The 23,238-nt window shown below is 45.4% G+C and overlaps 9 pseudogenes; 3 read left to right on the top strand and 6 right to left on the bottom strand.

Annotated features, from left to right (window-relative positions):
* Positions 1–955: 955 nt before the first annotated feature.
* LOC143957561 (5S ribosomal RNA) lies at positions 956–1,079 on the top strand (annotated as a pseudogene).
* A 748-nt stretch (positions 1,080–1,827) lies between these two features.
* On the top strand, positions 1,828–1,946 carry LOC143957488 (5S ribosomal RNA; annotated as a pseudogene).
* A 98-nt stretch (positions 1,947–2,044) lies between these two features.
* On the top strand, positions 2,045–2,164 carry LOC143957594 (5S ribosomal RNA; annotated as a pseudogene).
* A 3,358-nt stretch (positions 2,165–5,522) lies between these two features.
* LOC143957265 (5S ribosomal RNA) lies at positions 5,523–5,641 on the bottom strand (annotated as a pseudogene).
* Positions 5,642–10,461: 4,820 nt separating this feature from the next.
* LOC143957341 (5S ribosomal RNA) lies at positions 10,462–10,580 on the bottom strand (annotated as a pseudogene).
* A 2,620-nt stretch (positions 10,581–13,200) lies between these two features.
* Positions 13,201–13,319, bottom strand: LOC143957344 (5S ribosomal RNA; annotated as a pseudogene).
* Positions 13,320–13,420: 101 nt separating this feature from the next.
* Positions 13,421–13,539, bottom strand: LOC143957404 (5S ribosomal RNA; annotated as a pseudogene).
* Positions 13,540–13,639: 100 nt separating this feature from the next.
* On the bottom strand, positions 13,640–13,758 carry LOC143957435 (5S ribosomal RNA; annotated as a pseudogene).
* A 3,657-nt stretch (positions 13,759–17,415) lies between these two features.
* Positions 17,416–17,534, bottom strand: LOC143957569 (5S ribosomal RNA; annotated as a pseudogene).
* Positions 17,535–23,238: the final 5,704 nt, after the last annotated feature.

Below are 23,238 nucleotides of genomic sequence, written 5' to 3'. Positions count from 1 at the left end.
GAGGGGAAGATTACCCCATGCCCTTAGTTTGGATTTAATCCCTATCAGGACAGGTTCAAGATTAAGCCGGACAAAATCCTCGCTCTCCCTTGAAATAATGATACCTAAATAGGTGAACCTATCCACCCATTGAAGCGGGGTAGAGGGGGACGAGGAGGACCTGGCCCCCGCATCCACTGGGAAAAGCTGAGACTTATGCCAGTTAACCCTCAACCCGGTGAAGGCGGAAAAATCATCCATAATTCCGAGTGCTCCCCGCAAAGAGTCACCAGCATCGTTTAAAAAAAGCAGTAAATCATCCGCATAGAGAGCCACTCTCTCCTCCAGCCAGCCCACCCTAAGGCCACGGATGTCGGCCGAGCACCTGAGGGCCTCCGCAATAGGTTCCATTGCCAGGGCGAACAGGGATGGGGAGAGAGGGCATCCCTGCCTGGTGCCCCTCCGCAGGGGGAACTGAGGAGACAAGGAGCCATTCAGTTTAATGCATGCTAGAGGATCGGTGTACAATGTGCGTAACCAGGCAATAAACTTCAGTGGAAAACCCATTCTTCTGAGCACCTCCCACAGATACACCCACTCTACCGTGTCAAATGCCTTTTCCATATCAAGGGAGGCAATAGTCCTAGTGCCTTGATTAGTATGGGGGGCATGGATATTAGAAAATAGTCTACGGATGTTGATGTCTGTGGATCTACCCGGCATAAAGCCTGTTTGGTCCGGGTCAATCAAAGATTTAATCACCTTATTGAGTCTGGTGGCCAGTATTTTGGTTAGTATTTTTAAGTCACAATTTAGGAGTGCTATTGGCCTGTAGGAGGCGCACAACCTGGGGTCCTTATTAGGTTTTGGGATGAGGACAACATATGTTGTTGGCTTTGACCTGTTTTTTTTAGCTTGTTTCCCAAGGTGACCATCTTGGCCTTTGTCAAGAGACATCAGAGTGCCCAAAGAGAGTGCCTACGGCCAAATCACCCTGAAAGAGCCCAATCCAATCTCATCTGATCTCGGAGGCTAAGCAGCGATGGGCCTGGTTAGTACCTGGATGAGAGACAGCCTGGGAATACCAGGTGCCGTAGGCTTCTCAGTATGTTGACGGCGTTGACCTGTTTTTTTTCCCTTGTTTCCCAAGGTGACCATCTTGGCATTTGTCAAGAGGGTTGAGAGTGCACAAAGAAATTGCCTACGGGCACAACACCCTGAAATCTCCTTTGGTCTCAGAGGCTAAGCAGGGTTGGTCCTGGTTTGTACCTGGATGGGAGACCGTCTGGGTTTTCCAGATGCCGCAGGCTTCTTTTTATGTTGTTGGCGTTGACTTGTTTTTTTTCTTTGTTGCCCAAGGTGACCATCTTGGCGTTTGTCAAGAGGGTTGAGCGTGCCTGAAAAAATCTACTATGGCCGCATCACCCTGAAAGAGCCCAATCTCATTTGATCTCAGAGGCTAAGCAGGGTTGGGACCTGGTTAGTACCTGGATGGGAGACCGCCTGGGATTTCTCGATGCCATAGGCTTTTTTTTTTAAGTTGTTGGCATTGACTTTTTTTTTTTTGCTTGTTTCCCAAGGTGACCATCTTGGCATTTGTCAAGAAGGTTGAAAGTGCCTGAAGAGATTGCCTACAGGCACATCAACCTGAAAGCACCCGATCTCGTTTGATGTTGGAGGCTAAGAAGAGTCGGACCTTGTTAGTAGCTGGATGGGAGACTGCCTGGGAATACCAGGTGTCGTAGACTTCTTTTTATGTTGTTGGCGTTGACCTGTTTTTTTTCCGCTTGTTTACCAAGGTGACCATCTTGGTGTTTGTCAAGAGGGTTGAGAGTGCCTGAAGAGCTTGCCTATGGCTACATAACCCTGAAAGCACCAGATCTCGTCTGATCTCAGAGACTAAACAGGGTCGGGCCTTGTTAATACCTGGATGGGAGACCACCTGGGAATACTAGGTGCTGTAGACTTCTTCTCATGTTGTTGGCGTTGACTTGATTTTTTTGTTTGTTTCCCAAGGTGACCATCTTGGCGTTAGTCAAGAGGGTTGAGAGTGCCTGAAGAAATCTCCTACGGCCACATCACCCTGAAAGAGCCCAATCTCATCTGATCTCAGAGTCTAAGCAGGGTTGGGACCAGTTGAGTACCTGGATGGGAGACCGCCTGGGATTTCCAGATGCTGTAGGCTTCTTTTTATGTTGTTGCCGTTGACCTATTTTTTTCCGCTTGTTCCCAAAGTGACCATCTTGGCGTTTGTCAAGAGAGTTGAGAGTGCCTGAAGATATTGGCTATGGCCACATCACCCAGAATCTGTTCCATCTCGTCTGATCTTGGAGGCTAAGCAGGGTCGGCCTGGTTAATGCCTGGATGGGAGACCGCCTGGGAATACCAGGTGTCGTAGGCTTCTTTTTTTTTTTCAAATATAATTTTTTCTCCAAACAGGGGAAGACGGTCCCCCGAGTACATAATGCAACAGAGAAATACAGAGCAAAAAGCAGCTGAACAATACTTGATACAGGTATATTCTCAACTGTGAGTCTGCCTTCCATCAATCATAATGATTCGTGGCATGGATAAAGTACTGTACCAAGATCCAGGGTCACACAATCCCCAGGTCCCTCCGGCATAATCCATCCAGAGGGGGGTGTGGGGCCGTCATTCACAATTTTCCACTTTTTCCAAAAGAGAGAGGGGGTGGAGGGGCCGTGAGATAGGGGAGGAAGGCAGAAAAGAGAAGGGGTGAAAGATCAGGAAAGGAGAAGAGGGGACGAGACACGATGGCAGCCACTGCCCAAGGGGCCAGTCAAGGAAAGCTCAGAGCACTAAGGCGATAGCAGGCGACATCCTTCCAGCGAGAATATAAAGGTATTCCAGATGTCCCAGGTTTGTTTAAAAAATTCTTGTTTACCTTGTGATGTGAGGATCAAGTCCTCCATTTTTTTAATGCCCTTTATTTTCCAAAGCTAGTGAGTAATGGAAGGGGGGGGGAGAAATTTTTTCCAATAGAGAGGGATGCAGGATTTCGCCGCATTTATCACATGCCGTAAAATTGATTTTTTGTACTTCTTAATGGGAATCTGTGAATGGTGCAAGAGAAAGAATGCAGCCTCTTCCGAGAAGTCTGTGAATTTTTGTGTTATGCATCGTATCTCTGTCCAGAAGTCCACCAAGCTGAGGCAGGAACAAAAAATGTGGAGCAACGTGCCCTCTTCTTCTCCACACCTCCAGCATATGTTCGAGGAAGAGGAAGAGGGGAAACATTTATGCAGCTTTGATGGTGTCAAATACCACCTGGTGAGAAGTTTAAAATTTGACTCCTGTATCTTCGTGCACAGCGAGGTTTTGAGAGCCAAAGTGATAATGCGTTGTCTCTGTGCTGGGTAAAACGAGCAATTAAGGTCTTTTTACCAGTTGGACAGACAGGTTAGATGTGACGTCAATTCTGTGGGTAAATCTTTATAGTACCACATGGCGCTTCTTTGCGGAATTCGGGAGTGAGATTGTTCTAGTTGCACCCAGAGCTTAGAAAGTTTGTTTTGATTCCAGTCCAATACATGCCCCAGATGGGAGGCCAGGTAGTAGCGTCACAAATCAGGGAGAACCAACCCTCCCTGTTGTTTAGACAATGTCAGCTCTGACCGCTTAAGTCTGGGATTTTTGTGGGCCCAGTTAAATTGAGTGAGCTTGCTTAAAAAACGGGACTGGAATCTGGATCGGGAGGGCTTGGAAAAGAGGTAAATTTAGGGAGTATGTTCATTTTAATGAGATTGCATCTCCTGAACCAGGAATGGAGGCCAGAATGCCACCCGTGAAGCAAACTGCGGATCTTAGTGACAACGGGTGGGGGGAAGTTCAACATAAACGTACGCGCGATGTCCGGTGGAATGTAAGTACCTAAGTTCTTAAGGACTGTATGGGCCCATTTAAATTGAAAATTGGACTGCAAGTCTAGTAACGTTTGCGGGGGGACTGCAACCCCCATGGCCTCTGATTTCAAGAAGTATCCCGTATAGCTGGAATTCCCGAAGGATATTTGGCAAGGAAACTCTGGGATTCGTCAGCGAGAACAGCATGTCATCCGCGTAGGCAGATATCTTGCACTCAATAGTACCCATTTGGAGTCCCGTTATGTCTGAGTTTTGTCGAATTGTGGAGAGAAAGGGTTCCAATGACAGTGCGAATAATAGGGGCGACAGGGGGAAACCCTGTCTGGTCCCATTCCCGATGTCAATGGGAGATGAGAGCACCCCACTTGCTTTGACTTGAGCTGAAGGGCGTGAGTATATCTTACTTATCCATGCCAGCATCCGTTCACTCAGACCTATATGGCGAAGGACCGAGAATATGAATGTCCATTTGACCCGATCAAAAGCCTTCTCTGCATCAGTACTCACGAAAAGACAAGAGGTCTCAGATGACTTTGCTTTATGGACCAGGGTAAGCACCTTAATGGTGTTGTCCCTATCTTCCCTGGTGGGAATAAAACCTAACTGGTCAATGTGTATAAGGGACTGCAAGTGCTGTGCCAATCGCGTGGCGAGGATTTTAGAGAATAGTTGTAGGACGGAATTTAGGAGGGAAATGGGTCTGTAGCTCCCACATAGGCCCGGGTCTTTGCCCTCCTTAGGTATCAACGAGATGTGGGCTCTAAGGGTATCTTCAGGAAAATCCCCATTCGAGCTCAGAGTATTAAATAAATTCACCAAGCGCGGGCCGAGAATAGGGATCTTATAGTATTGTGCGGTATATTCGTCAGGGCCCGGAGCCTTACCCACCTTCGGAGGTCCCACGGCTGTCTGGACTTCTTCCAGTGTGATCGGGTCCTCCAAGTACTCCCGTGATTCCGATGAGAGGGTTGGTAGACCAGAACCGGTTACATATCTGTCTATATTGTCCTGTCCGGACCCTGAAACGGGCAGGTTGTAGAGATCAGAGTAAAATTTTTCAAAGACTTCAGCTATTTGGGTTGGGGTAGAGGCCCTCTGGCCATTCTCATCTATCAACTGTGGTATGTAAGAGGCAGATTTCAACTCCTTTACCGACCCGGCTAAGATTTTTCTGCATTTGTCCCCTGACTCCTACGTCAGTTTGCGACAAAACTGGAGTGCAACTTTCGCTTTATTATGGAGTAGGTCAGTAATCTGGGTATGGAGTGTCCCGAATTCAATCTCTAAGGTCCGTGAGGGGGCATGTTTATGTTTTGCTTCCACAGAGGCAAGTTCACTAAATTAGCAAGCTGTTCCTTAGGTGTTCGTTTGATGCGCACCCCGTGCCTGATAATTACCCTGCGGAGTAAAAAACAAGTCAACGCCAAAAACATCAAAAGAAGCCTGCGGCATCTGGAAAACCCAGGCGGTCTCCCATCCAGGTACAAACCAGGCCCAACCCTGCGTAGCCTCTGAGACCAAACGACATTGGGCGCTTTCAGGGTGTTGTGCCCGTAGGCAATTTCTTTGTGCACTCTCAACCCTATTGACAAATGCCAAGATGGTCACCTTGGGAAACAAGGGGAAAAAAAACAGGTCAACGCCGACAACATAATGAGAAGCCTATGGCACCTGGTATTCCCAGGCGGTCTCCCATCCAGGTACTAACCAGGCCCGACACTGTTTAGCCTCCGAGATCAGACAAGATCGGGCGCTTTCAGGGTGATGTGCCCATAGGCAATCTCTTCAGGCACTTTCAACCACCTTGACAAACGCCAAGATGGTCACCTTGGGAAACAAGCAAAAAAATAAAAAATAAGTCGGAAGCTAGAGACAATACGGCCCGAGTCCTCAATTTAATCCATACCGCGCATGTACAGGGAAGGCCCTTGCTTATGTTGTCAACGGACGCGGAGAAGGCCTTTGACAGGGTGGCCTGGCACTTTATGCAGGCCACCCTGGAATATATAGGTCTTGGCCCCAACATGATGAGCTGGGTAATGTCGCTTTACTCCACGCCGTCGGCAGCGATACGGGTGAACGAGTGGTGCTCGGACTCTTTCCCCATCACTAATGGGACGAGGCAGGGGTGCCAAGTCGGCTGTATTGAATATATCGGTCCTGGATGGTGAGGCCAAGAGGCTCCGCTCCGCTTTTCCATTCTACTGGGCTGAAAAATCTATGCGTTACCTGGGCGTTGACATCACAGCGGATTTGGCGCAATTGTACCCGCTTAATTTTGTCCCTCTCCTGAATAGACTGAAATCTGATTTGGGAAACTGGTATGCTTTAACACTGACCTGGTTCGGGTGCTGTAATGCATTCAAAATGACGGCCCTCCCGCGGATCTTATACTTGTTCCAGACATTACCGATCCGGTTACCCCCAATTTTTTTAAGACAACTGCAGGTGCTGCTCCGGGACTTTATTTGGGTGCGCAAACCGCCCAGAGCCAGTTTGCAATTGCTTGCCAGACCAAAGGACAAGGGGGGTCTGGGTCTCCCAGATCTCAGACAATACTACAGAGCGACTCTGCTAGCGAGAGTCGTTGATTGGCATTGTAATGGCCCACACAAGCAGTGGGTGGAGATGGAGTTTGAGGATGGATCCATTCCCCTATTGACCTCCCCATGGCTCCTGTCCTCCCTACCAAAAGACCTCAGAGATCACCCCGTAGTGGGAGCTACGTTGGCTGTTGTGCGGAGGTTGTTCCGCTGCACACACATTGCTCCCTTGCCGTCACCAATGATTCCGGTTATAGGTAATCCAGACTTGCCACCGGGATTTACCAACAAGAAACTGCGACAGTTGACAGTGGTGGGGAAACAGCGTCTGGGAGAGGTGTGGCCCTCGGGAGGGCTCCCGACCACGCAAACTGTCGCCGAGCTTTCTGACCCTCCGCTTGACTTGTTTAGTGCTTATCAACTTCGTCACTTTCTTCTGGCCATACAAAGGGCCCCCTACACTCCTAGAGACCTGACGCCCTATGAATCCATCTGTCACAAAAAGGAACCTGTGCGACACACCCTCTCCCTCCTGTACAACCTATTCAGTAGTCAGGAGGAGGAGTCGACCCCACCATTTATCCACAAATGGGAGAGGGACTTAGGCATCACATTTACCCCACAACAGATAGGGAAGATCCTGACCTTAGTACATAAAGCTTCCATCGCAAACCAATATCAAGAATCAGGATACAAGATAGTCTCACGCTGGTATAGAGTCCCATACCTTCTGAATAAAATGAATAGATCGATCCCGGATGTTTGTTGGAGTTGCAATTCAGATACGGGGACCATGGGACACATTTTCTGGGCATGCCCGGCCTTGAGGAACTTTTGGGTGGAGGTGACCGGGACAATAAAAACTCTCAGAAATGTAGATATCGCCGACAACCCAGCAGCGTGAATGAGATGAAGTCACGTGACCGTGACGAACACGCGTCGGGACGCTACCGGAAGTGACGCAATCGAGCTCGAGGCTCGTTTATACACTGCATTTGAAACTTGTCTGCTTGTGAGTACATTACTGTTTTGCTGTAATAAATCATATGTGTTGAGAATTACTACACTATGGGGCTCCCTTCCTCCTTATTTCTTTAACCCCTTACATATGCACCAATTGCCGAGGTAAACCTACACCCCCCCCCCACGCTGAGTGCTGCTGAGCAAATACTTAAAGGGACCAACACAGCGTGATAGGCAGGAGACGCCAGGATCCGTGGATACCAGGATCTGTAAATATCGGGACAAGACCTCGAGGGATAAAGTACAGGAGTTCTGAGGATATACATATCACACGCTGTTACCTTACAGCTGTAAGGTAAGGGGACACCCATACTCCAACCACACAGGACCACGTGGGATATATTCACCTCTTTCACCACCATCACCGATTATATTGCTCTGTGCACTTATATACAGACACGGACATTATATGCGATTTGTCGACATATGCGACTTTTGACATAATCGCCACCGTTTATCGCACAAAGCAGAATGGTCACACTCTGATATATGCTATTGTTATTTTTTATATAATTTCTTGTAGGTATCGCACACAGTTTTTTGATTAGTTTGTGGGATTCTTTTTACTCCCTTAACACCAATATTACTTATGCGTTTATTTTGATTTTCTGTCATTTTCTTGCACAATTGAACTATTGAGCTGTTCACGGTCGCAGGAATATTGTTTTGATGATTATATGGTAGAGAACACCCGCACGGACCTTGTTCTACCACTTCTGTGACACTAGCACTTTATGCGACTTCTGGCAGCTACAACTCACCATTTCTTGCACATACGTTTTATCGAGTTGGTGATTGTTTTATACATATTATCCTATTTACCTTATTGTGTAATAGAATATTCCACACACCTTCTCACCTTTAGCACTGGCACTTTATGCGATTTTGTCAGCGTGAACAAATCGCACTGCGATTCACTATTCTTTGTGACTGCTTTATATATATTGTTTTATTTAATCTATGGTGTAGTTAATACTTTCATGATTCTATTTATTGTCTAGCACTGGCACTTTATGCGATTCTGTCAGTTATAAAATCACATTAGGGATTACTTATTCCAAGCATTGCAATTTTTTCTTTTTTTTTCTTACTCATTACATTTGTCTCCTATCTTGAATATCATCATGCTATAGTGGTGAGAGTTGTCCACCACCCCCTTATAAAAATACGCACAACTTTTTATATACCTTTCTCTTACTGTATACGGGAATATATATATCACGCACAATCTTAGTGCCTATAGAATTTATTAAGCCTCCTAGGCCAACTCCCTATTATAGTACCGCGCATCACTACTTTTTTACCTCTTTAACCCAGCAGCGTGCCTTCTACACTTGACCGAACAGCCTGTTCGAAAATACAAAAAAAACCCCACGATGCAACTCCTGAACGCCGCCCAGGCCTGCAATCCCACACTGTGGAGGCAGCCTCAGCCCCCATCCAAGGTGCTGTGGTATTCCAAAGTCAATCATATTCTCCGGATGGAAGAATTGACCGCCACCCTTCACAACACTGAAGAGGCATTTAATGTTACATGGAGGCCCTGGAGGTATTTTACTGGTACTTGAGACTACATTCAGGAGGTGAGCAGCGCCCCTGTCCCAGAAAACGACTGAACATCTAACGTTTACCTACATAGGCCATGTCTGCCCTGGGTGGCATTCCCCCCCTCCCTTTTTGTCTTTATTTTTATTTTTTTCCCCGCCGCCATCCCCCCCCCTCCTCTCTCTCCGTCTTTGCACTCTCTTCTTCCCCCGTCCTCCCTTTTGACTATGCCTTGTCTCCTTACTAGCCTTTGGGACCCAGAAGAACCCCAGGGTTCTGGACACGACCGGCTCATATTTTACTCTGGTTCACATAGGTCATGATAAGCTGGCTTGCTGTGGTCCCAGTTCTCCATGATTACATTTGTCCGAACGGAGCTGCATTAGTTATACTGTACTACATGTCGGAGGTGGGGTTTCTCTCTTTTCTGCATGAAACTCTAGGACTCCCCTCTGAGAACCCAGAGTTATTTGGCTGCCTATTTTTTGTTACCATGTAATTGTGACCCTGGGTCATGCTGTATGGTTGACTGTTATATTTATGTTGTTCTACTTATACTTAATAAAAGAATAAAACAAAAAAAAAATAAGTCAATGCCAACAACTTAAAAAAAAAAGCCTATGGCATTGAGAAATCCCAGGCGGTCTCCCATCCAGGTACTAACCAGGTCCCAACCCTGCTTAGCCTCTGAGATCAAATGAGATTTGGCTCTTTCAGGGTGATGCAGCCATAGTAGATTTTTTCAGGCACGCTCAACCCTCTTGACAAACGCCAAGATGGTCACCTTGGGAAACAAACAAAAAAAACAAGTCAACGCCAACAACATAAAAAGAAGCCTACAGCACCTAGTATTTCCAGGCGGTCTCCCATCCAGGTATTAACAAGGCATGACCCTTTCTAGCCTCTAAGATCAGCGGAGATTGGGCGCTTTCAGGGTGATGTGCCCATAGGCAATCTCTTTGGGCACTCTCATCCCTCTTGAAAAATGCCAAGATAGTCACCCTGGGAAACAAGCGAAAAAAAACAGGTCAACGCCAACAACATAAAAAGAAGAATACGGCACCTGGTATTCCAAGGCAGTCTCCCATTCAAGTACTAACTAGGCCCAGCCCTTCTTAGCCTCTGAGATCAGAAGAGATAGGGTGCTTTCAGGGTGATGCGGCTGTAAGCGATCTCTTTAGGCACTCTCAACCCTCTTGACAAATGCCAAGATGATCACTTTGGGAAACAAGCAAAAAAAAACAGGTCAACACCAACAACATAAAAATATGCCTGCGGCATCTGGAAAACCCAGGCGGTCTCCCATCCAGGTACAAACCAGGCCCAACCCTGCTTAGCCTGTGAGACCAAACAAGATTGGGCGCTTTCAGGGTGTTGTGCCCGTAGGCAATTTCTTTGTGCACTCTCAACCCTCTTGACAAATGCCAAGATGGTCACCTTGGGAAACAAGGGAAAAAAAACAGGTCAACGCCGACAACATAATGAGAAGCCTACGGCACCTGGTATTCCCAAGCTGTCTCCCATCCAGGTACTAACCAGGCCCATCGCTGCTTAGCCTCCGGGATCAGATGAGATTGGGCTCTTTCAGGGTGATTTGGCCGTAGGCACTCTCTTTGGGCACTCTGAAGCCTCTTGACAAAGGCCAAGATGGTCACCTTGGGAAACAAGCTAAAAAAAACAGGTCAAAGCCAACAACATAAAAAGAAGCCTACGGCATCCAGTATTCCCAGGCGATCTCCCAATCAAGACACTAACCAGACCAGATCCTTCTATGGCACCTGGTCTTCCCAGGCAGTCTCCCATCCAGGTACTAACCAGGCCTGACGAAACAAGCGAAAAAAACAGGTCAAAGCCAACAACATAAAAAGAAGCATATGGGCTTACAGCGGACCTTAAAAGATGGGACCCACAAGCTCTGTCATGGTTCGGACGCTGTAATGTGTTGAAGATGAACACGATGCCACGACTTCTGTATCTACTACAAGCCTTACCTATCAAAATACCCCAGACTTTCTTTCATGCGGTTCGCTCAATCTTTATCAAGTTCCTCTGGCGCGGAAAACATATGCGTATTGGTAGGGCAATGCTATTGCGACCAAAATTGCGGGGAGGTATTGGTTTCCCGGACCCTGCTCTATATTACACAGCGACGCACATGACACCGTTGGTTGACTGGTGCCGGTGTTCTGCCATATACTGTCCGGCCATGATATAGTGTCCGCGCCGTACTGCGCATGTGCAGTACGGAGCAGACGAAGCTTCGGAAAATCTCCGAAGCTGAACGGCGCCTTACTCGGTGAGTGGAGGTGGTAGCCCCACCATCCAAGCCGACATAGGGTTGTGAATATTAGAGGGCCCCTCGCAGGCGAGCTTAGCTCGCCACGCTTCAGGCTCGGCCTCGCTGCGCTCGGTTCTTTTATATTCTTACTCTATGTCCACTTGGATAGTGGGGATAGAACCTGGACTCAGTGTGCAGGCACCGTTCATGCTCGGCAATTTTCGGAATCTGTGTTGCTGTGTACTGCGCATGCGCAGTACACAGCGGACACTATCCGATGGGGGACCATATGTGATAAGACACCAGCATGGGGAACTGAAGCTATGGGTCAAGCTAGAGCAGGAGATGGCGCGGGTTCCCCTGGCTGGTCTGCCTTGGGCGGGGAGGCCATTGGAGCCCTGTGTGACTACTCACCCGTTAATTGGCTCCTCGCTCGCCGAGATGGATAGTTTTTTTCACCTTTCCCAGCTGACTAACTTCTTTTCTCCTATGACCCCAATTATTGGACATCCTAGATTCCCTCCGGGCCTGTCTGACCAGGCATTACCAGGCAAGCCCCGAAAGGGCTTCTGAGAGCAGCCCTATTTCCTGGACCCACGGGCTTGATTCCCATGGGGACCATACTGCTAGAGCAAGTACCTGTTGCATTGGATAGCTGGAGAGCTAGACAGCTAATCCATTTCCTCGGATCACTACCTAACCATTCGTTCTTTTCTAGACAATTCCACCCCTTTGAGGAACTTTGCCTGGATGATGGCCCAATTCGTGGTTCCCTCTCTAGGTCCTACCAAATCCTGACAGACGCAAAATCCTCCACGGATCCAGCCTTCCTAGCTAAATGAAAAAGGGACTTACAAACTACATTCTCCAAACCACAGAAGGACAGAATACTCTTTTTCGCCCATAAGTCATCACTCTGCAGTAAATATCAGGAGATCTCATATAAGCTGATCACACGCTGGTATCGTACACCGGTGGTGTTGGCCAAAATATTCCCCGGTCAATCTGACCGCTGCTGGCGCTGTGGGCAACAGGCTGGCACCATTCTCCACATTTTCTGGGAATGCCCTAAATTACAAACATTCTGGCAGCCTGTCCTGAGACTCATCCACAAGTTTACAGACATTTCCTTAGCCAATGATCCCGCAGCAGTTCTTCTCAATCTAACTCCTATGTCGAGAAAGCGTTATCATAAGTCCTTACTTAAACATCTCCTCAATGCAGCTAGGGCCTGCATCCCAAGTCAGTGGAAACAGCAATCTGCTCCAATGGTGACCCAGTGGTTCGCAAGGGTAAATGATATTGAATGAATGGAAGACCTGACTGCCACAATGAGGGATTAAACGGAGGAGCATGGGAACAGATGGTTCTACTGGACCCAGTTTCGCTTTTCGGAAGAATACCTCCGCGAGACATAGTAAGCTCATGGTGATCGTTGGAGATCGCTGTTCCAAACGTTGGACAGCTGATGAGCTGGTGAGCAGAGGGCGTCTCTTGCTCCCCACCCTATCCACTCTACCCACGACACCCCCTTACCCCTTCTTTTCCTTTTCTGCCATTTCCTTCCCCAATCTTCTCTTTCCCCTTCTCCCTCCTTTCAGTTCTACTATTTCCCTTCTTAACTCAAAAAAGGGAAAAGAAAATGGTATGTTCCAACCCCATTTGACTACTACACAATACTCTTCCCCTATCTATGGATATCTAAACTCTTCGAGGGTAGCAGGGCTAGTATCAATAATATTTTAAGTGGTAGAGGATCCCAACGAGATGGAGCTTTAATCTCATCTTGATATGACCGCAAAGCTGTACACGTGCTATACTCCTCGGACTTCTTACCATTGGCTCTGATATCCATGCAATATGATCATTTGTTTGTAACTATTTGTATCACACATTCTGTGAAGTTGCCTTTGCATTGTATGTCGCATACTAGACTAGATACAAAAGAAGCCTATGGCACCTGGTATTCCCAGGCGGTCTCCCATCCAGGTACTAACCAGGCCCGACACTGTTTAGCCTCCGAGATCAGACGAGATTGGGCGCTTTCAGGGTGATGGGGCAGTAGGTGATCTCTTTGGGCACTCTCAACCCTCTTGACAAACGCCAAGATGGTCACCTTGGGAAACAAGTGAAAAAAAAAACAGGTCAAGGCCAACAACATAAAAAGAAGCCTACAGCACCTAGTATTCCCAGGTGGTCTCCAATCCAGGTACTAGCAAGGCCCAACCCTGTTTAGCTTCTGAGATCAGAGGAGATCGGGCGTTTTCAGGGTTATGTGCCCATAGGCAATCTCTTTGGGCATTCTCAACCCTCTTGACAAATGCCAAGATGGTCACTTTGGGAAACAAGCGAAAAAAAAACAGGTCAATGCCAACAACATAAAAAGAAGTCTACGACACCTGGTATTCCCAGGCGGTCTCCCATCCAGGTACTAACAAGGCCCGACTCTTCTTAGCCTCCAACATCAAATGAGATTGGGTGCTTTCAGGGTGATGTGCCCGTAGGCAATCTCTTCAGGCACTTTCAACCCTCTTGACAAATGCCAAGATGGTCACCTTGGGAAACAAGCAAAAAAAATTAAAATAAGTCGGAAGCTAGAGACAATACGGTCGAGTCCTCAATTTAATCCATGCGGCGCATGTACAGGGAAGGCCCTTGCTTATGTTGTCAACGGACACGGAGAAGGCCTTTGACAGGGTGGCCTGGCACTTTATGCAGGCCACCCTGGAACATATAGGTCTTGGCCCCAACATGATGAGCTGGGTAATGTCGCTTTACTCCACGCCGTCGGCAGCGGTACGGGTGAACGAGTGGTGCTCGGACTCTTTCCCCATCACTAATGGGACGAGGCAGGGGTGCCCTCTGTCTCCCCTAATTTTTATTCTGACACTGGAACCACTTATGTGTCACGTTCGGAATGACCCGAATATTACTGGCATATCCAAACCCTCGGCACACCACAAAATTGCAGCGTACGCTGACGATCTAATTTTTTCCGTCTCCAATCCACCCATTTTGCTTCCCAATATACTTGCGTCTCTACAGCGATACGGCAGCCTATCAAACTATAAAATCAATTGCGCCAAGTCGGCTGTATTGAATATATCGGTCCCGGATGGTGAGGCCAAGAGGCTCCGCTCCGCTTTTCCATTCTACTGGGCTGAAAAATCTATACGTTACCTGGGCGTTGAGATCGCAGCGGATTTAGCGCAATTGTACCCGCTTAATTTTGTCTCTCTCCTGAATAGACTGAAATCTGATTTGGGAAACTGGTATGCTTTAACACTGACCTGGTTCGGGCGCTGTAATGCATTCAAAATGACGGCCCTCCCGCGGATCTTATACATGTTCCAGACATTACCGATCCGGTTACCCCCAATTTTTTTCAGACAACTGCAGGTGCTGCTCCTGGACTTTATTTGGGTGCGCAAACCGCCCAGAGCCCGTTTGCAATTGCTTGCCAGACCAAAGGACAAGGGGGGTCTGGGTCTCCCAGATCTCAGACAATACTACAGAGCGACTCTGCTAGCGAGAGTCGTTGATTGGCATTGTAATGGCCCACACAAGCAGTGGGTGGAGATGGAGATTGAGGATGGATCCATTCCCCTATTGACCTCCCGTGGCTCCTGTCCTCCCTACCAAAAGACCTCAGAGGTCACCCCGTAGTGGGAGCTGCGTTGGCTGTTGTGCGGAGGTTGTTCCGCTGCACACACATTGCTCCCCTGCCGTCACCAATGTCTCCGGTTATAGGTAATCCAGACTTCCCACCGGGATTTACCAACAAGAAACTGCGACAGTTGACAGTGGTGAGGAAACAGCGTCTGGGAGAGGTGTGGCCCTCGGGAGGGCTCCCGAACATGCAAACTGTCGCAGAGCTTTCTGACCCTCCGCTTGACTTTTTTAGTGCTTATCAACTTCGTCACTTTCTTCTGGCCATATAAAGGGCCCCCTACACTCCTAGAGACCTGACGCCCTATGAATCCATCTGTCACAAAAGGGAACCTGTGCGAAACACCCTCTTCCTCCTGTACAACCTATTGAGTAGTCAGGAGGAGGAGTCGACCCCCACCATTTATCCACAAATGGGAGAGGGACTTAGGCATCACATTTACCCCACAACAGATAGGGAAGATCCTGACCTTAGTACATAAAGCTTCCATCGCAAACCAATATCAAGAATCAGGATACAAGATAGTCTCACGCTGGTATAGAGTCCCATACCTTCTGAATAAAATGGATAGATCGATCCTGGATGTTTGTTGGAGGTGAAATTCAGATACGGGGACCATGGGACACCTTTTCTGGGCATGCCCGGCCTTGAGGAACTTTAGGGTTCCCAGCAGCATGCCTTCTACACTTGACCGGACAGCCTGTTCGAAAATACAAAAAAACCCTCACGATGCAACTCCTGAATGCCGCCCGGGCCTACATTCCCGCACTGTGGAGGCAGCCTCAGCCCCCATCCAAGGTGCTGTGGTATTCCAAAGTCAATCATATTCTCCGGATGGAAGAATTGACCGCCACCCTTCACAACACTGAAGAGGCATTTAGTGTTATATGGAGGCCCTGGAGGTATTTTACTGGTACTCGAGACTACATTCAGGAGGTGAGCAGCGCCCCTGTCCCAGAAAACGACTGAACATCTAACGTTTACCTACGTAGGCTATGTCTGCCCTGGGTGGCATTCCCCCCCTCCCTTTTTGTCTTTATTTTTATTTTTTCCCCGCCGCCATCCCCCCACCTCCTCTCTCTCCGTCTTTGCACTCTCTTCTTCCCCGTCCTCCCTTTTGACTATGCCTTGTCTCCTTACTAGCCTTCGGGACCCAGAAGAACCCCAGGGTTCTGGACATGACCGGCTCATATTTTACTCTGGTTCACGTAGGTCATGATAAGCTGGCTCGCTGTGGTCCCAGTTGTTCTCCATGATTACATTTGTCCGAACGGAGCTGCACTAGTTATACTGTACTACATGTCGGAGGTGGGGTTTCTATTTTTTCTGCATGAAACTGTAGGACTCCCATCGGAGAACCCCGAGTTATTTGGCTGCCTATTTTTTGTTACCATGTAATTGTGACCCTGGGGCATGCTGTATGGTTGACTGTTATATTTATGTTGTTTTACTTAATAAAAGAATAATAAAAAAAAAAAATAAGTCAATGCCAACAACTTAAAACTAAAGCCTATGGCATCGAGAAATCCCAGGCGGTCTCCCAGCCAGGTACTAACCAGGTCCCAAACCTGCTTAGCCTCTGAGATCAAATGCATGCTCAACCCTCTTGACAAACGCCAAGATGGTCCCCTTGGGAAACAAACAAAAAAAACAAGTCAACGCCAACAACATAAAAAGCAGCCTGCGGCATCTGGAAAACCCAGGCGGTCTCCCATCCAGGTACAAACCAGGCCCAACCCTGCTTAGCCTCTGAGACCAAACGAGATTGGGTGCTTTCAGGATGATGAGGCCGTAGGTGATCTCTTTGGGCACTCTCAACCCTTATGTTAAACGCCAAGATGGTCACCTTGTGAAACAAGCGAAAATAAACAGGTAATCGCCAACAACATAAAAAGAAGCCTACGGCACCTGGTATTCACAGATGGTCTCCCATACAGGTATTAACCAGGCCGTACACTGCTAGGCATCCGAGATCAGATGAGATTGTGCGCTTTCAGGGTGATGTGGCCATAGGTGTTCTATTTAGACACTCTCAACCCTCTTGACAAATACCAAGATGGTCATCTTGGGAAACAAGTGAAAAAAAAACAGGTCAACGCCAACAACATAGACCCTGGCGGTCTCCCATCTGACCCAGACCCTGCTTAGCCTCTGAGATCGGGCGCTTTCAGGGTGATGTGACCTCAGGCGAATGCTTCGGGACATACTCAAAACTCTTGACTGATGCTAAAATGGTCACCTTGGGAAACAAGCAAAAGAAAAACAGGTCAAAGCCAACAATATAAAAAGATTCCTACGGCACCTTTAATTAGGTACTATCCAGGCCGGACCTTGCTTAGCCTCTGAGATCAGATGAGATCGGGCGCTTTCAGGGGGATGTGGCCGTAGGAGATTTCTTTGGGCTCTCTCAGCCCTCTTGACAAATGCCAAGATGATCACCTTGGGAAACAAGCGGAAAAAAAAAACCATGTCAACGCCAACAACATAAAAAGAATCCTACGGCACCTGGTATTCCCAGTTGGTCTCCCATCCAGTTACTAATCAGGCCCTACAATGCTTAGCCTCCGAGATCAGACAAGATCAGGCACTTTCAAGGGGATGGGGCCATAGGCGATCTCTTCGGGCACTCTCAACCATCTTGACAAACGCCAACATGGTCATCTTGGGAAACAAGCGAAAAAAACCAAGTCATTGCCAACATTGGAGGCTAAGCAGGGTTGGGCAATCAGTTTCCTTGCCTGAAATAGGCATCTCAGAACTGCCATCTGGCTGCTTCCCGGGTTTCCAACTCCTTCAACTAATCCCAGGACACAATACTTCGCCTCCATCCTGGGGGAGGTTCCAAACACCCGATCAATGGTTCCTGTCACCTCTGTCCAGTAGCGGATCAACTTCGGGCATCTCCAAAACATGTGCATCGTGTCTCCCCCCATGTTCCCGCACCGGGGGCAACTTGCGTCCGGCCGTTTGGCCAAACTGAAAAAGTTTACGAGGAGCATAATAGGTTCTATATAATAAGAACAGATGTGACATCCTCTGTGAGGAGAGCCACAATTTACCACAGGCAGGATTCCTGTGGCCAATTATAGCTCAGGGGGGTTTAGTACACACCCCACACTAGATAAGCCCGCTAGCGCGGCGGCCTTGTATAGTGTGTTGCGGTGGTCAGGGAAAGAGGACGATAGGCAGGGACAGTGTCTTTACTGCTTGGGAACCTAGCACTGTTACAGTGGGTGTTTTGTGCCTCCTGCACAGTACACACCTGAAGCTACCCTTTATTACTGGTGTTCAATTTCTGCAATACATGCATCTGCAGTGCAGAAGTTAGAGTGGATGTTGTGTGCCTCCTGCACAGTATACACCTTATTGCTGGTGTTCTGTTTCTGTAATACAGGAACCTAGCACTGTTACAGTGCTAGGGTGTTCAGAGAAGCTGGTATATATAGAAGACTACAGCATACAGAAGAAAGGCTAGTGAATACAGAATACAGACTCGTGTATGTAGATAGGCTTGAGTATACAGAGATGCTAGAGTAAACAGTGAGGCTGGTTTAAAGAGAGGTTAGTATATACAAAGATGTTAGTGTATATAGAGAGGTTAGTGTATAGAGAGAGTCGAGTGTATACAGAAAGGACAGTGCATATAGAGAGGCTAGTGTATACAGAAGACAGGCTTGGGTATACATCAAAGCTGACATTCTATACAGAAGACTGGGTAGTGTATACAGAGTCTAGTGGGTACAGAAGATGGGCTGGTGTATTCTAGCTAGTTTTTACATTCTAGTGTATACAGAAGACAGGCTGTGGTATACAGAGAGTTTAGTGTATTCAGAGAGTCTAGTGTATACAGTCGGCGAGTGTATACATAAGACTGGCTAGTTTACACAGTGTTTACAGAGATGCAAGGGTGTACAGAGAAGCTGGTATATATAGAAGACTACAGCATACAGAAGAAAGGCTAGTGAACACAGAATACAGACTCATGTATGTAGATAGGCTTGAGTATACAGAAATGCTAGAGTAAACAGTGAGGCTGGGGTACACAGAGAGGCTAGTTTAAAGAGAGGCTAGTATATAGAAAGATGTTAGTGTATATAGAGAGGTTAATGTATACAGAGGGTCGAGAGTATAAAGAAAGGACAGTGCATATAGAGACATTACTGTATACAGAAGACAGGCTTGGGTATACATCAAAGCTGACAGCGTATACAGAAGACTGGGTAGTGCATACAGAGAGTCTAGTGGGTAAAGAAGACAGGCTGGTGTATTCTAGCTAGTTTTTACATTCTAGTGTATACAGAAGACATGCTGTGGTATACAGAGGGTTTAGTGTATTCAGAGAGTCTAGTGTATACAGTCGGTGAGTGTATACATAATACTGGCTAGTTCACACAGTGTTTACAGAGATGCAAGGGTGTACAGAGAAGCTAGTATATATAGAAGACAGAAAAAAGGCTAGTGAATACAGAATACAGACTCGTGTATGCAGATAGGCTTGAGTATACAGAGATGCTAGAGTAAACAATGAGGATGGGGTACACAGAGAGGCTAGTTTAAAGAGAAGCTAGTATATACAAAGATGTTAGTGTATATAGAGAGGTTAGTGTATAGAGAGAGTCGAGTGTATACAGATAGGACAGTGCATATAGAGATACTAGTGTATACAGAAGACAGGCTTGGGTATACATCCAAGCTGACAGTGTATACAGAAGACTGGGTAGTGTATACAGAGAGTCTAGTGGGTACAGAAGACAGGCTGGTGTATTCTAGCTAGTTTTTACAGTCTAGTGTATACAGAAGACAGGCTGTGGTATACAGAGGGTTTAGTGTATTACAGAGATGCAAGGGTGTACAGAGAAGCTAGTATATATAGAAGACTACAGCATACAGAAGAAAGGCTAGTGAATACAGAATAAAGGCTGGCTTCTACGGAGAGGCTAGTGTATGCAGAACACTATCTAGGTATATAGAGAGGCTAGATTATACAGAGAGGCTAGTGCATAGAATGAAGCTATTGTATATAGAAGCCTGGTTAGTGTATACAGAGAAGCTAGTGTGTACAGAAGAAAGGCTCGCTAACGATGTAAACAGTTTTATTGCTTTTCTGACATTAACTTAGTGCTCTGCACTATGATCTTAATAATAATAATAATAATAGGATTGTGTAATGCAAAGATCAACTAGTCTAATATAACCATTCTCATTGGTACCGGCATATCCTTTAAATTTAGACTAACGCAACTATTTCTCGGCCATTTTCAAGCTAAGCTTTCAGTCTCTTACCTTTGAAGAGCGATACTTCCTCCCTGCAATATTAAGCAATTTAAATGTCCTATTGGTCGCCTATATTATACAACTCTCTGAAAAGCATATATGTAGAGAATAAAACTAGTCTTACATCTTAATAAAACAATTTTATTGCTCAACCAGTATCAGCTGTCATGACAAATAAACGTTTCCACTGTTTGACTCTATTTTCTGTAATTACTTATTTTTCTCCACCTTTACTGTCACAGTTGAAACACAGTGACAAAACATTTCTTTTTACCGCAGCAAAATGTGAGAAAAGCAGTGTAAGCCGTCTTTCTGCCATATGCTTCAGAAAATTCATGTACCGCTTTTAAATCCATATCAATTCCACATAACCGTGAACCGTCTTACAATTTTAACATTTACTGATAGCAATTACTGATATTACATTATGACTATACCAGTGGAAATGGACCGCGTAATGGAACTGTGAAATTAATCATAATCTCAGCGTTAACTTAGCTGATAAATTTACGATTTACTCAATGATTTAAACTTAGATTTTTTTCATTCTAAGTCTATTTAATCTTAAATAATGTATACTATATTCTACTGTACTCTTAAATTATGTACAGTTGTTCTGTATTTTAGCCGTGCTCATATTTCGTTTTGTGTTGCAACTATCGAATCTCATTGCTATTCCGACATTCTGCCTTAATGAGGATATTACTTTGCAACTATCCCTTGATCCCTTTTGTTTATTCACTTTATCTCGACCTATATATACTGCTTCAATATTTTCCTAATTTGTTTTGCTATACTTATTATTATTATATTATAGAGATTACTAACTCTAAATCATTGTAAACCTAACTATAGTTATAATGTCTACAGCTAATTTTACGTTAAAGCAAAATTCACACAAAACCCTCTCTTTAAAACCCTTTACATTAAGAGTAATGCAACCATCTCTCGCTACCTCTATGCAATAGGATTCTCTTTCCAGTGCAAACGGAAAATAGTCAGTGTAAGGCGTCTTCGTGCGTAACAAAATTAATGAAACGATTTACACGTTGGAATTTGCAAGCTACGTCAATTTACTCTTAAATAATGTACCTTTGCAACTATCCCTTGACTTTGCAACTATCCCTTAATCCCTTTTGTGTATTCACTATTCTCGACCAATATATACTGCCTCAATATTTTCCTAATTTTTTTTGCTATACTTATTATTATTATTTTATAGAGATTACTATCTCTAAATCATTGTAATAAGTTATAATGTCTACAGCTAATTTTACGTTAAAGCAAAAGTCACACAAAACCATCTCTTTAAAACCTTTTACATTAAGAGTAATGCAACCATCTCTCGCTACCTCTATGCAATAGGATTCTCTTTCTGACTCTATTTTGTGTATTACTTCTTCTCCACATTAACTGTCACACTGATAACCATTTGTAACACATAACACTGGCAACACATTTTTTAACAGCAGCAAAATGTGAGAAAAGCAGTTTACTTGATTGAGAAGTGGTTGCAGTAGCAAAGCATAGCAATACAGTTTGATTACATTAATAATACATAATGCAACTATTTTACATTCACATCAAGCATACATCCTAATGTAAGCTGTCTATCACCATTAATGTTCATGGTTACTGATACATTATGCCGATAACCAGTGGAAACGGAAAAAAGTCAGTGTAAGCCGTCTTCGTGCGTAACAAAATTAATGGAACGATTTACACGTTGGAATTTGCAAGCTACGTCAATATACTCTTAAATACCCTTTAGCTGCCTAGCTCACACTTTGCTGTATGTAGCCGCGTTTACATGTAAGTAACCAATGGGGATTGACATTGCATGTCCATCTCACATCTCTAATGTAATTTGTCTCTTTGCCATGTCATCCTTTGCCAGTCGTTGCTGATATTTCATGATTACAGCAATGATCTCATCTAATTGATATTCCGACATTCTGCCTTGGTATTACTTTGCAACGCTCTATTGAACAATGTAAAGCTATTGATATTTCATGTCTATCTCACATCTCTAATGCAATTTGTCTCTTTGCCATGTCATACTTTGCCAGTTATTATTCTTACTCATCCTTAAAGACACGTAAGGATCCTGAAAAACGACAGAAACCTAGTCACGTCGTTGCTGATATTTCATGATTACAGCAATCATCTCATCTAATTGATATTCCGACATTCTGCTTTGGTATTACTTTGCAACGCTCTATTGAACAATGTAAAGATAAGCTAGATATTTTGTGTATTTCCACTTAAACTCGACTTGTATATACTGTCTCAATATTATCCGTTCTAATTTTGCTAAATTAGATTGTAGAGTTTGCTATGTCTAAATCCAGGTTACATACTCACCTTTATTACGTTACGTTATAAAGGTTACCTACTGACCTTTATTACTAATTTTAGGATAATACAAAACCATCTTATTGCTTCTTTACACGCTGCACATATTAAGAGTAATTCAATGCTACCGTGAACAGTTTAATTGCTCTTCTCACTGCTATATGAAACTGAATTTGAAATTATTTCTCAGTCATTTTGAACATACTGCAACTAACGCTTTCGATCTCTTTTCAACTGCAATATTTAATCTCTGCTATTGCAGAATATTTAGCTGCTTAGCTCACACTTTGCTGTACGTAGCCGTGTGAACAGTATTGGCAAAAAGCCAAACTGCATTAGAAATGTGAATATGAATTTGAGATGAAATGTCAATCCCCTTTGGTTACTGTCAGTAACCTGTAAGTAACCAATGGGGATTGACATTTCATCTCTAATTCATATTCACATTTCTAATGCAGTTTGTCTATTTGCCATGTCATCCTCTGCATTTATTATCCTTGCTATATTTTGGGTATATTCACTACACGATTAAAGACACGTAATGAACCTGATATATAAAAACCTACACACGTCGTTGCTGTTATTTCGTGTATTTCCACTTAATCCCGACCTGTTTATACTGTCTCAATATTATCCGATCTAATTTTGCTAAATTAGATTGTAGAGTTTGCTATGTCTAAATCCAGG

The sequence above is a fragment of the Lithobates pipiens genome, unplaced genomic scaffold (genome assembly GCF_037356315.1).
Source record: "Lithobates pipiens isolate NorthernLeopardFrog02 unplaced genomic scaffold, aLitPip1_a1.2 Scaffold_52, whole genome shotgun sequence".
Classification (NCBI taxonomy): domain Eukaryota; kingdom Metazoa; phylum Chordata; class Amphibia; order Anura; family Ranidae; genus Lithobates; species Lithobates pipiens.
This window is presented reverse-complemented; position numbering and strand designations above follow the sequence as displayed.